The sequence below is a fragment of the Gadus morhua genome, chromosome 11 (genome assembly GCF_902167405.1).
Source record: "Gadus morhua chromosome 11, gadMor3.0, whole genome shotgun sequence".
Classification (NCBI taxonomy): domain Eukaryota; kingdom Metazoa; phylum Chordata; class Actinopteri; order Gadiformes; family Gadidae; genus Gadus; species Gadus morhua.
Window position 1 is genome coordinate 9,764,883 of NC_044058.1, and position 15,000 is coordinate 9,779,882.

Genomic DNA, 15,000 nt, shown 5'->3' on the forward strand with positions numbered 1-15,000 from the left:
CTCGGTGATGCTCAACCCATAAAAAGAGGAGATTATGTGTAATATCATGCCCCCCCTCCCCCCTTCCCATTCCGCTGCGTTCAGCTAGGATGCTGACTCAGGTTATTAAGTCCTGGGCGCATTCCAGTCCCCAGCCGGCTTTTACTTTGTTGTGGTTTTCACCATATGACGTCTTCCCAACCGGGTTGATAGCCCCATTCTCGAGACGTATTTACCTTCCTAAATCTCTTTGGGTTTTATTACTCTTAACGTCTGCGCTTTCCGAATTTGTATTTGACCTCAACCGAAGGCGATCCAGTAGTGAATCGTGTGGAGGTTGTGTGTGCCGTGTGGGTACTGCTTACTAAACCTTAATATGGTCAAGATGCAATCAAGATGTGCAAAACATCCTTCGTCCTCTCCGTCGGTGCGTCCAACGCGTTCCAGAATTCAAATAATCCTAAAATGGGCTCAAAGTTTGAACTATTTGGTTGGTACTTTTTTCCACAGTTAAGAATGATAGCCCCCTAGGCCTTGAAACAACATGTACCTCTATCAACTTGTACCTTAGAAGAAAGCCACATGAACGCCACACTTAAATGACTAAGTCATTAGGTTCAAGCACAGTAGGCTGTAAAGGAAGTCTTAGCGGAGGAATTCCATCAGTTGGCGTCATGGCAACAAGGCTTCCTCACGGGCTGCCACTCGTGGTACTCATGATTCAGATCTTTTGAGCTTGTTCTCCAGTCAGCGGCCTGGTTTGTGCTAGTTTGGGGAGCTTTTCTTAGACTCTTCTATTAGTCCCCTCCATCCCAGCATCCAAACTCACGCTGTCTTCCATCTTGTCGTGCGTTGCTCTTAACGCCAAAGGAAACTTTAACTAAAACTCACTCTCTGACTGTTTGAGTGTCTGATGGCTGCGAGGCCTCTGGTAGAGGCAGGTGGGTACATGAAGTTAAATAATGGGGTGAATACTACCTGCCGAATAATGAGGACGGTATTATGACCAAATTCAACAACGGAAAAATTCAAGCATCAAATTGCAACGCAGAAAAATTCAAGCACTGTTGTTGCGCTCGGCTTTCATTCAATTCACGTCATCCAACGTGCCATTTGGCATTGAGGAAGTTCGGCCCGGTTATACTTCCACACAGCCGCAGAGGGATGGTTGAGCGTGTGCACACTGGGGTCGTAACAGCCCAGCTGTGTGCGTTGTCCTCCCCGGGGTCCTTTTCTTGGAAGGCTCTTCCCTCATAGGAGAACTCGGCCTCTAGCCTGTGACGGAGCGCCCAATGGGTGAAGTCCGTGGGCGGGCGGGCGGACAGTGAGATGACAGCCGGCAGGGCCCTGTGGTATAGATCTGCAGGCCTGCAGCAGATGGGAGGTCCGCACACGCGTCTTCGGACCCAGACAGCATCTGGAGATGGTCCTGGAGCACTCAGCGCCAGTATGTGCTGTGTTCCAGAGACTAGAGATACTCCAGTTGTTACACACACACACACACACACACACACACACACACACACACACACACACACACACACACACACACACACACACACACACACACACACACACACACACAAGTACACGCGCAGACGGTCCGGTGGGATTGGAACATCTGTGCAGTGTTGGTGACAGCAGGAAAACAGAATTACTGAATTACATCTCAAATCTGGATCTTTAGGGAGCATTGTCACACCGGTCATAAATCCGAAGACATAATAGAATATTGAATATAATGGTCTCATCTATGGCAATTTATTTAAAAACTTTACGTTTAACTTAACGTTTATTTTATTAAAAGGGGCCATAGGGGACACATTGTCCGCAAATTAAACCCAACCCTAGACTGCATGAAGCAGTTATTACCGTTTTCCTGCTAAATTTAATTTTGCAATAACATTTTGTGCTACTGTAATACTAGCCTAATGGTGTGGTTTGCCGTTTAATTTAGCTCTTTCAATTGAAACATTCTGTTTCCATTTCTGTTATTTGTGTTCGTTATTCCAGTTGTAATTCCATTCGTAATTCCAATGTGTGTGCGCACTGGTTTCAAGTTTTAAAGGAAACTAGCCTCTTCCGCTGCCTCTAGATTATACCGCAAGGAACATTACCCTTTCCTCTTTGGCCTGCAGGGAGTCTGTGTGTGTGTGTGTGTGTGTGTGTGTGTGTGTGTGTGTGTGTGTGTGTGTGTGTGTGTGTGTGTGTGTGTGTGTGTGTGTGTGTGTGTGTGTGTGTGTGTGTGTGTGGCTCCATGGAGACTGCTAGGACGAGTTCCTCTTCTCTGTAAGCACAGGCTCTCTCCCATGACCACCTCCTCTACCTGGAGACCTTCCCGTCTGTCCACTTTGGGGGTGTACGTCTCTTTGTCAGCATGTCCGTCTGTTTTCATGCATGTCGGTCTGTCTTTATGACTGTCTGTCTGCATGCATGTTTGTTTGTCCATCTGCATGTCTGTCTATCTGTCAGCATATCAATCCTGTCTGTCTACATGTCTGCCAGCCTTCATGTATTTCTGTCTGTCTACATGCCTGTCAGCCTTCATGTCTGTCTGTCTGCATGTATATACACTGTCTATCTGCATGTCTGTAAGCCTCTTGTCTGTCCATCTGCATGCACGTCTCTCAGTCTATCTTTCTGGTCTTTGTTTTTATGTCTTTCTCTATGCATGCATGTCGGACTCTGTCCATCTGCATGTCTGTCTCTCTGTCTGTTTGTCTATCTAAATAGCTGTATGCCTTTACCTCTCTGTGTACCTGACCTGCCTTTAATTTTTTTGATATATCTCTTCATATCAGTTTCATATATCTTTCTTGACCCCTTTCACACCCCCTTGCTTATTCTCTCTCTCTCTGTTTCTCTCACTCATCTCCATCCCACGATCGCAATCTCTCTCCCTCTCATTTGTTGTCTCTCTCGCGATCTATCCCTCTCTCCCACTCATTTGCCGTCTCTCTCTCTCAATCTCTCCCTCTCGGTCAATATCAGTGCAGCTGTCATCCAGATGATGCACGGCTTTCAAACAGACAGCTCCCCTGTCCTGATCAAAGCGATGCTATGGCAGCCCATAATGCACCCCATTCCCCTTCCTATCTTTGGAGTGGTCTCCGCTGAAACCACAGTGACCGGGTTGTATTACCACACCCAGTCTGTAACGTGGCGTCACGGCAACCCTGCGTGTGTTTACATATTCATGAGTTGATATGACGGATGGGTGGATGGATGGAGGGATGGATGGATGAATCTTTTCCTCTTTCCACCTGTCTTTTCCCTTGTGGTACAGAGGCCTATTGATTTCATAACCACAAACACACACACACACACACACACACACACACACACCACTATGTTCAGAGATAAATGGAGTCACTAAACGGGGTTTGAAGACGAATGGCCCCCTCACACAGGACACAGCACTGTTCATGTATTTTCCTATGTCTCTCGCTCTCTCTCACTCTCACACACCCGCACACACTCCCAGCCATCCATCATGGACCATGAAAGAGCCATTGAGGACTGTTGGGGAGGTACAAGTAGCGAATAAGGGACGTTTTAGACACACCGACAGGCAGACAGACAGACGGGCAGGCAGACATACCAAGATATAGACATTGGGAACTCTCTGGCAAAACTACAAACACTCATAGGAAGTCATAAAAGATAAAGGAGAGGGAGAGGAAGGCAGAGGTTTCAAATGATCAAAGCGTCTTTATTAATTAACCATTATTTGTTTTCACTACAATCAGAATAGCTGACATTTCTGTGGATTTGGATTTGACCCCTATGTAAACAGGCACTCTGTTTTGGGGATATCTTTGCTTTTCAGAACTTCACAGAAGCAGTGAAAGTAGATCCAGTGAACTCCAAACTGCAACGCCTTCCAGCAGCACGTGCATATTTCTGGTCCATGTATGTGTGTGTTTCTGAATGTATTTGGCTCACCACAAGGCTGCATACAGATTAGTTGAGCGATATTAATGTGGCTTGTGTGTGTGTGTTTGTATGTGTGGGGTAGGTTTGCCGATCTTCGTATCAAATCCCCCTCTGTGATGATGGCAATGTAGTAAATGGTTCTGTTGTGTGTATGTATTTGTGTGTGTGTATGATATTATCTAACTGAACTAGTTCTACATCGTCCATGCCATGTCTATACCTTTGCACTCAGACCTATAAACTCATATACAGTGTGTACATACAGACTGACAAGCTTGGCAGGAGAGCTTTATTAGCTCAAAGAAGTAGTCACTGATAGATAAAGCTTCATACTTTCCCTTTGTCTGCTAGCATACACACACTTGGGCACACACACACACACCCAGCCACACACGCACAGTGTCTTCTGACCCCCACCTCCTCCTTTAAGTCACGCTCATGTACTGAAGATTAGTCATTTATTGAACAGTGCAGGATGTTATTAAGTTGTCCGAGGATAAAGCTTTTAATTCTGCTTCTACTGACATGAGACTGAGGACATACATGTCCTTTGCAAACATTTACTTATCTATCAACCATCATTTTTTATCTTTAACGGCATGCAGAGACACACACACATCGACACACTGACACACACATAGGTATGTGGCTATGTTGTCGCTGCAGTTAATACCACCATTCTTGTCTTAATAACTCTTACACTCCCACTATTCTCTCTCGCGCTCTCTCTCCCTCTCTCTCTCTCTCTCTCTCTCTCTCTCTCTCTCTCTTGCTCTCTCTTGCTCTCTCTCAGACACACACACACACACACACACACACACACACACACACACACACACACACACACACACACACACACACACACACACACACACACACACACACACACCTCAAACACACCCTTATTCACAATAACATACTCAATCTCATTTACACATTCGCTTCTCTTGCTCTCACACTCCCTCTATCCATCTCTCCTTCACACCCTGTTTCTTCTCCCGCACTCTCTCTGGCACACACAAACACACACACACACACACACATACAAACACACACTGTGCTTGGTTGAATTGATAGAGTGGTGGATGAAGGGACAAGAGAGAAGCTGTTTGCTGTAGCGATGCGTCCCAGCCATCACTCTTCATCTGCTACACACACAGACACACACACACACACACACACGCACACACGCACGGATGCACGCACACACACACACACACACACACACACACACACACACACACACACACACACACACACACACACACACACACATACACATACATACATACATACATACATACATACATACATACATACATACATACACATGCATGCATTCATACACAGACAGAAGCTTCAAGATTGTAATATTGCGCCACCACAGGCCCACATTTACACACCATCTGAAATCATTATCTCTTCAAACATTATGTCACAATTTTCACTCCCTCACACACACGCTCACACTAACGCACACACAAATACCTTCATCAAAACCACCCCCTGCAGGCCCAGACATTAGTGAATTGCGTCAGTGCATTGATTCATTGTCCTCGCCTTATTTACTTGAGAGAAAAGATTCCCAGCCACGGGGACAAGCGTTGAAAATATGCAACAGCCATAAACTGTCTGTGCAGCCGTTTCATGCGCTGATTGGAGATATGTTGAATGGCATCGTCCCTTGAAAGTTAATTCACATACTGTGGTCAAATTCTTTTTTAATTCAACTTAAACTGTACATTACCGTACAACATTCTGTATATTTTCTCACATAATGTCTCGACCAGGTTATCAGCTTTTATTAATGTTTTAAAAAGTCCCCAGCATGCTATACTCTTCCTGTTTCCTGTTTAACCCTTTACCATCCCAACGGTCATTGTTTGTGTAGGATCATACATTTGTACTTATCATGGTTTTACTTCCTATTGATTAGATTAAGAAGAATTGAATGTAATTTCCATCACCCACACACACACACACACACACACACACACACACACACACACACACGCACACACACACACACACACGCACACACACACACACACACACACAGACACACATTCCCAGTGTAGTCACAATAGAGCTTTGTTAGATAACAGTTTTTGTATATTCCAAGCCGACACACAATTGAAGGATACAGTGACCTTTGACCTTCAAGCCAGGGGCGCCATGTTATTTGGATTGTGGCAGTAAATCTCAGCTGAGAATGGCGTTAGCTACATGCTGGAGGTGTTAGTGTCACTTCCTTCATACCTGTGTGTGTGTGTGTGTGTGTGTGTGTGTGTGTGTGTGTGTGTGTGTGTGTGTGTGTGTGTGTGTGTGTGTGTGTGTGTGTGTGTGTGTGTGTGTGTGTGTGTGTGTGTGTGTGTGTGTTTATGTGATACGCAGATTTACTGGCGGAAACCCACTGCCAAGAAAGGAGTGGTCAAATTAATCATGCTGTGTTTTTGTGTGATAAGTGTGTCTTTTCTGTGTGTGTAGAATGTCAAGTGCTTGGAAAGGTGCGGGACGTGAAGAAAATAGCAGGAAATGTTCCTCTGACTTATAATGCATCTGGCTACTCAGACAATGACCTTTGGAGACGCGGCGGTCTTGCCTTGGTAATCTGTGAAGTGTATTATGGATTGTGGAACAGCAATACGCAATAACATAAGCTGAGCGCTGTGTATTTACATTGACTTAACACCACCCCTGCTGTGTGAGAGGGGCTCCGGAAATGGTGTTCAGGTTCTGGGACTTATGGAGAACAACGCTCAGACAGCTTTGTGTACCAGCATGTGTAGTGTAGCGTGACCACATCCGCGTGTGTGTGTGTGTGTGTGTGTGTGTGTGTGTGTGTGTGTGTGTGTGTGTGTGTGTGTGTGTGTGTGTGTGTGTGTGTGTGTGTGTGTGTGTGTGTGGGTGTGTGTGTGTGGGATATAGAGAGAAAAGGCACACGTATTTACCCACATAAATCTCAGACACAATCGCACCCACACCTGTGTTGGCTATAAATTTGACGGACAGATTTGCCAAAGGTGTGGAAATTGTAAATCCATGCTTATCATTCTCTCTCTCGCTCTTTCTATCTCTCTCTCTCTCTCTCTCTCTCTCTCTCTCTCTCTCTCTCTCTCTCTCTCTCTCTCTCTCTCTCTCTCTCTCTGTCTCTCTCTCTCTCTCTCTCTGTCTCTCTCTCTCTCTTTCTCTCTCTCTCTCTCTCTCTCTCTCTCTCTCTCTCTCTCTCTCTCTCTCTCTCTCTCTGTCTCTGTCTCTCTCTCGCTCTCTCTCGCTCTCTCTCTCTCTCTCTCTCTCTCTAGCTTTCTCTCTGTCTTTCTCTCTCTCGCTCTCACTCTCTCGCTCTCAACCGCTCTCAATCCCTCTCTTTTTTTCTTGCTCTCCCATGTGTTCTCTCTCTCTCTTGTCTCTCTCATGCTTATGCTCTCTCTCCCTCTCCCTCTCTCCATGTATGTCTCTTGGCCAGAGTGTGAGATCACTGCTGTAAAGCCAACACCAGGGCAGAAGCAGTCACCTTGTGCCATGTCCATGGACCAGGTACTCTCCATTGTAACCCAAGCCTCATGCTAAATATGAAAGCAAACATGCTTTCATATTTAGGATGTAATGTTACTTTTTCACAAACTGTGCGGGTGTGTGTGTACTTTGCGTTAGTAGGACTAATCGCGCGCGTGTGTGTGTGTGTGTGTGTGTGTGTGTGTGTGTGTGTGTGTGTGTGTGTGTGTGTGTGTGTGTGTGTGTGTGTGTGTGTGTGTGTGTGTGTGTGTGCATATGAGTGTGTGTGTGTTTGTGTGTATGCGCTATGTGTATTTGTGTGTGTGTGTCTGTGCATCTTTGTGTGAGTGTGTGCTTAGCTCTCCACTCCCACTCGTCTCTGTGGGGATCAAGGAACGCCAACGGGGGAATTCTTTCCAGCCGTTTAGTTTTTTTAGGTAATCACTGAGAAAGTGGGATCCTGGGCACCTTCCACCGTGGGTAGCGGCCGTGTTTTGGTTGGCTGTACACCAGAGCTCCCGACTTCTCATTGGCTAGACTTTGAGCCTGACTCTTCGACCCTAATATGAACACTAGCTATTTGTTGCTATTAGCTTAAAAAAAATTACACTCAAAGGGTAATATTGAGCACTCCGGCTGCCATCCCACAGCCACACACACAAGCACACACAGACACACACACAGACACACACACACACACACACACACACACACACACACACACACACACACACACACACACACACACACACACACACACACACACACACACACACACAGATCTTAACGTATTCATTTCAACCTCTCGTTGAGTTTTAGTGGTCTGCAAACCTCACAGCCACCATTCATTAATCGCTGTCCAAACCAACAGAGCTGGATCAGAATGCTAACATTTGTAAGTCTTTATAATTATCGGGATATGTGGCGGTGGAAGGCCCCAGCTGAACCAGGCTGTTTAAGTTCAGTCCTCCTGGTCCACGGTGGATTCGGGGCGTGAAGCTGGGATGCCCCTCCTGCAGGCTCACAAACTGGAGGCTCTCCCTCAGGTCCTCAACCTGCAGCATTCCTGGGTCTCTTTCTGGGTCTGCATGGTGCACACGGGTTGGGTTCTGGTGGGACGTGTTAGGTTCTGGTGGGAGGGGTTAGGTTCTGGTAGGAGGGGTTAGGTTCTGGTAGCAGGGGTTAGGTTCTGGTAGGAGGGGTTAGGTTCTGGTTTGGAGTTGTTAGGTTCTGGTGGGAGGGGTTAGGTTCTGGTAGGAGGGGTTAGGTTCTGGTTTGGAGTTGTTAGGTTCTGGTAGGAGGGGTTAGGTTCTGGGTGGGAGTTGTTAGGTTCTGCTAGGAGGGGTTAGGTTCTGGTGGGAGGGGTTAGGTTCTGCTAGGAGGGGTTAGGTTCTGGTGGGAGGGGTTAGGTTCTGGTAGGAGGGGTTAGGTTCTGGTTGGGAGGGGGTTAGGTTCTGGGTGGGAGTTGTTAGGTTCTGGTAGGAGGGGTTAGGTTCTGGTTGGGAGGGTTTAGGTTCTGCTAGGAGTTGTTAGGTTCTGGTAGGAGGGGTTAGGTTCTGGTTGGGAGGGGGTTAGGTTCTGGTTTGGAGTTGTTAGGTTCTGGTGGGAGGGGTTAGGTTCTGGTGGGAGGGGTTAGGCTCTGTTTGGAGGGGTTAGGCTCTGGTAGGGAGGGTTTTCCTTATAGCTAATTGGTTTGTTAATCTGTGATAAAAGTTTTACCTTCGATTTCAATAGCTCTGGTAAGACGTTGGCTTCCCTTCTTTATTTCTGCTCGCTTATTAGCTTGTTTGGCAGCACTTTATGAACCAATTTGGTCAACGAGAGCTTCCTCTTTTAAGCTTGGTTAGCCCCTTGTGTGGGATCTTGTTTAGCTTACCCTTTGTAGTTTAGATGGCACCTGAGCTACCTGCTTGGTTAACGAGTTAGGTTACCTCTGTTGCCTGGTAAACATGCTAGCTTCCCTTCTTTAGGTCTGGGAGCAGTTTAACTTTCCTTCTGTAGCTCTGCCAGCATTCAGCTTTCCTTTTTTAGCTTTTCTATCTGGAAAGCTCCTTTGATAGCCGCAGCACTTCAGCTTCCCTTTACGCTGTACGTTACTCGCTCTCGACACTGCTGCCTGGAGATGTGTTGTGTCGACGTCGTACACATGGACAATGGCTTCACGGGCTGCCGGGGAACCGCTGATATCCCCGCGCTTTGTGATGCCATTGTAAGTACTCCAGCAGTATACTCTGGAGGAGCCTTGCGATGTCATCACTTTGCGATGTCATCGCTTTATGATTTCATCGTAGTGCCGCCTTCAAAGCGGTCTGAGTTTCCGAGAGGTTCAGAGGTTCGGACCTCAAGCTCGAGGAAAGTGCTTTGAACACTCTGTTGGGTCTGAGATATCGCTCAGAGTTTCGTGCGGAAGTAAAGCAACCCGAATCCTCTGAGATCACGGCACAACAACGGCCTGCACGTTAGACTAAAGTGAACTTGCAGCAAGCCCTAGAGGCAAATTTAACACCCATTCTAAGATTTGCATTACGATACATTATAGCTAACAATTATAAAGATCACCTGAAAAATTCTCGCTCATGTTCAACCACCTCTAGCAGTTCTAATGACTGATACAGTCTACTCGCAAGATTGCTATGTTTTTATTTGTTTTGTTTTTTTCATAGCCTACAAACTTCTGAGGGGCGTTTCCTGAATGCTCTTATGTCGAAAGAAGGGAAGGTTTACTTAAAGACACGTAAGAGCTTCCGAACCTCCGAGCTGTTTTGAAGGCGGCATAGATCTCAAGCGATGTACTTTGTATTGTGAGGTCTTCACTGTGTGATATCATTATAGAATATGTTATCTCACTGGTGCATGCAGGCAGGACACAAATTCAATTGTAAACTATACATTGTGCTGTTTATTGATAGTATTTATTATTTATTTGTTTGGTTCAGCATAATTAAAAAATCCACATTGTTGCCCCAAATACAAATAATTGGTTTGGAAATAAATATATAACAAACCTATAAACATAATGCATTATAAAAGCAAAAGTAGCGAGGTCGAAGGGGAGAGGTCACTGTGTCCAGACAGTGATGTTGCGACCTCAGCGTGGCCTTGGGTAGAGAGAGAGAGAGAAGAGAGAGAGAGAGAGAGAGAGAGAGAGAGAGAGAGAGAGAGAGAGAGAGAGAGAGAGAGAGAGAGAGAGAGAGAGAGAGAGAGAGAGAGAGAGAGAGAGAGAGAGAGAGAGAGAAACCTAGAGAACCCTGAGGGAAGTGTGGGTCTGTAGGGGGGGGGGGGGGGATTCCCCTCAGTATAAAGTACCTTTTGTTTATGTGTGACTCTTGATCCAAATATTTCTCTCTCTCTCTCTCTCTCTCTCCCAAATCCCCCCTAACCATAATTGACTCCCTTCCTCTCACTCTCTTCACTTGTTCAATTGGCCTCTCTCTCTCTCTCTCTCTCTCTCTCTCTCTCTCTCTCTCTCTCTCTCTCTCTCTCTCTCTCTCTCTCTCTCTCTCTCTCTCTCTCTCTCTCTCTCTCTCTCTCTCTCTCTCTCTTTGAGGGATTGATGTTGTGGTTCACAGCCACCACTGTAGGTGCCTGTGGTAAATATTTCTCTGCATTGCCTGAAGGTGTGTGTGTGTGTGGGGTTTTGCTGTGTGTTATGCTATGCTGAGTGCAGGAGTAAGTATGAGTGTGATAGTGTGTATTTGTTTATGGAAGTGTGTATGTTTGCAGGTCTCTGTGTGCAGCCTTCAGAGCCCCTCCCTACCTGTTTGTGTGTGTGTGTGTGTGTGTGTGTGGGTGTGTGTGTGTGTGTGTGTGTGTGTGTGTGTGTGTGTGTGTTTGAATGGGCTCCGGGCCTCCGATCTGTGGTCCTCTGTTGGCCCCGGGGGGCCCCTGGTGGTTTTGTGGACGTCCGGAGGCGGAGGAGAGGTGGGAGGTCGGGGGCGGGGGGGGGTTTGAGGCTGTGCCCAGCGGGGGCTCTGCGCCTGTGGCTGGCTGACCAGGGTGGCGCCCCTTCCTCCCTCTGCTCCGCATGGACGGCAAGGAAAATACCCAACTGTCCTGAAATATGAAAATGTCTGAAAATACATCCCTCCCTCCCTCCCTCCCTCCCTCCCTCCCTCCCTCCCTCCCTCCCTCCCTCGCTCACTCCCTCCCTCCCTCCCTCCCTCACTCACTCACTCACTCACCCACTCACTCACTCACTCACTCACTCACTCACTCACTCACTCACTCACTCACTCCCTCCCTCCCTCCCACATCCTCTGACTTTATTCTAACCAGGCCTTAAGACAAAGGACCCTGTAGGGCTGGTTCTGACCAGGCCTTAAGACACAGGACCTGTAGGGCTGGTTCTGACCAGGCCTTAAGACACAGGACCCTGTAGGGCTGGTTCTGACCAGGCCTTAAGACACAGGACCCTGTAGGGCTGGTTCTGACCAGGCCTTAAGACAAAGGACCCTGTAGGGCTGGTTCTGACCAGGCCTTAAGACACAGGACCCTGTAGGGCTGGTTCTGACCAGGCCTTAAGACAAAGGACCCTGTAGGGCTGGTTCTGACCAGGCCTTAAGACACAGGACCTGTAGGGCTCGTTCTGACCAGGCCTTAAGACACAGGACCCTGTAGGGCTGGTTCTGACCAGGCCTTAAGACACAGGACCCTGTAGGGCTGGTTCTGACCAGGCCTTAAGACACAGGACCCTGTAGGGCTGGTTCTGACTAGGCCTTAAGACACAGGTACCTGTAGGGCTGGTTCTCTCTCTCTCTCTCTCTCTCTCTCTCTCTCTCTCTCTCTCTCTCTCTCTCTCTCTCTCTCTCTCTCTCTCTCTCTCTCTCTCTCTCTCTCTCTCTCTCTCTCTCTCTCTCTCTCTCTCTCGCTGTGTATACCTCTTTTGGTCTCTTTCTCTCTCCCTCTCTTATTATTAGGTTTTGTATATAAGCATATAGCTGTGTTTTAACGTACATGTGCTAATGAATCTATTTCTGCATAAATCGATGTGTTGGTAGGTGGTGTGTATGTCTATCGATTCGGCGATGCATCGCAATGCGGGGCATGCATGATTCAGCATCGATGGGGCAACGTGCCATAATCGATTATTGCACCGCGCCCCAGCGCAACCACTCCGTAGCACTTCTATTTTTGACGCGAGCCGTTGCTGAACCGTGTCTATTTCAACAGAGCAGATAGAGCCGGGCAGGAAGTGAAAAAGTAAAAGCCATAGAGCATCCGGTCCATTTTCAAAATAAAACACAATACTCAGCTCATGTAGCCTATCCCAACTTCACATCAACATAACGTCATGACCGGTGGCACTAGTTCATTAGTCAATCAATCAAAGGGTCTCAGAGGGTCAGCAACATGGACGACGAGAAACTGATTGTCGAAGTGGAGCAACATAAAATAATTTATGAAATATATCATCCTTTTTATAAGTACAATGTCAGAAAGGACAAAGCCTGGCATTTAATTGCAGTAGGTTTGGGAGTGGAAGGTGAAAAAAATTGCCTTATTGTGTGCAGTAGAATTTTGATGCATCGTAGAATCGAATTTAATCAAATCGTTACCTGGTGAATCGTAATCAAATCGTGAGGGCAGTGCCAATGCACACCCCTACTATCCATGTCTGTGGGTGTGCATGCCAGTGGAAAGTGACCCTGTCGGAGGGTTTGTGGTGCGGACCAGCTGTGTTTTAGCTAACACGAATGTCATATTTTTAACAATGGCAGACTGGTCATATCTGGGTGTGTGCATCACAGTGGCAGTTTTATAAAACCACCATAAACGAGAGCAACCAATTGGTGTGTGTGTGTGTGTGTGTGTGTGTGTGTGTGTGTGTGTGTGTGTGTGTGTGTGTGTGTGTGTGTGTGTGTGTGTGTGTGTGTGTGTGTGTGTGTGTGTGTGTGTCTTATTATGTGTGTGAGTTAATAGGAGTTGTGTATTTTGTGTGTGGTTCTTAGTTTTATTTTTAGTATTAGTGTGTGTGTGTGTGCGCACCATGTTCCTCAGACTAAATGTTTGAATGTCGGTACGTTCGGTTTTTAAACGTGCACTAAATTTTCTCTGTGGGTGCATGTGCTTGCCTATGCATTTTAGTTAAGCATATTTATTTCTGTGTGTGTGTGTGTGTGTGTTGAGGCGCAGGGCGTAGCTGAGGGAGAGAGAGAAAATATCTCAGTTGACCACATACCCTCCCTAGAACACCACACCCTCCAGAGAGAGGGCGAGAGATCAGCAGCCAGAGCATGCAGATTCTCTCTCTCTTCTCACCTTTCTCCCCTTGTGTGACATATCTAAGGTGTATAAATCACTGTTGTCTCTGTTTCTTTTCTTGCTGTCTGTTGGTTTCATTGTCCCCCTGCCCTCCTTCCCTCTTTATCTCTAATTTTGTCCGTTCTTATTCATATATTTTTATTTCTGCCTCTTTCTCCGTAACCCACTTTTTTCCTTTCTATCCTTTTTCTGTTCCTTCGTTCTCTCTCTGCCCGTGTCTGTGGGACTTCCTGTCAACGGTGACCACAGATTATTGGTTGGCAGGACCGACCGCATCATCAGTGTGGGACGCTGGCAGGACATGGCAATGCATATTGTGTATTTCTGTGTGTGTGTGTGTGTGTGTGTGTGTGTGCGTGTGTGTGTGTGTGTGTGTGTGTTCCAGCGTGTTCGTGGGTGGTTTAGTAATGGGCCTCGAGCTAAACCATCAGAGGTCACGCACACACACACACACACACACACACACACACACACACACCACACACTAACTCACCCACATACACTAACATACACGCGCACACACACACACACACACACACACACACACACACACACACACACACACACACACACACACACACACACACACACATACACACAGTGTGATGGGCAGTCGGGTTGTGCTTCAGCAGCACATTCCGGAACCAGGAATAGTATAAAATAAACCCAGTCAACCCGCTGTCATCCTCTATGCATCAATCTCGCTCCCTCTCTTTCTTCCTCCCTCACTCTCCCAGTATGGATTTAAAATGTTAAAGATGTCTGTCTGTCACTCTCTTTTTATGCAGCATCCAAGACCTAAGCATCGTCCATATTTCAATCATAGCTTGACATATTTCATACCATGTACCATTGCCTCTTTATGTGTTATTTGCTGTGTGTGTGCGTGTGCGTTAGTTTATTAGTGTAAGCCCACAATGCACATGTGTGTAGACTCCATCTACATCTGCCCCCTTCTGTTCCCACGCTGTCTAGCCATGTGCTGCTCTGCTTACACACACACACACGCACGCACACGCACAAACACACATACACACACACACACACACACACACACACACAGCGGAGCGGTTGTCGTTTTCCTAGTGGTGGGAAGCTACCTGGAGCCTCCTCTGTGGTGGAGGGCTGGGTGAGGTGGCGGGGGAGCCGGTGCTGGTGTGGGTGGGGGCCCATGTGGGCGCCTTGTGTGGCTCCCGTCTGTTTTGACTACGGCTGTGTGCAGATGAACACAGGGGCCCGCGCCACAGCCCTCAGGGGGGACGCGGAGCGTGACATCTGGGCTTTGAGCTCCCAGCAGATAACAGTCTCCTCCGCTCTGAGACTCCATCT

At 47.2% G+C, this 15,000-nt stretch overlaps 1 protein-coding gene across 3 annotated transcripts in view; it reads left to right on the plus strand.

Moving 5' to 3' along the window:
- The window catches only part of bbs9 (Bardet-Biedl syndrome 9), a 127,906-nt gene that overhangs the window by 107,275 nt on the left and 5,631 nt on the right, over positions 1 to 15,000 (plus strand). The window lies entirely within an intron of this gene.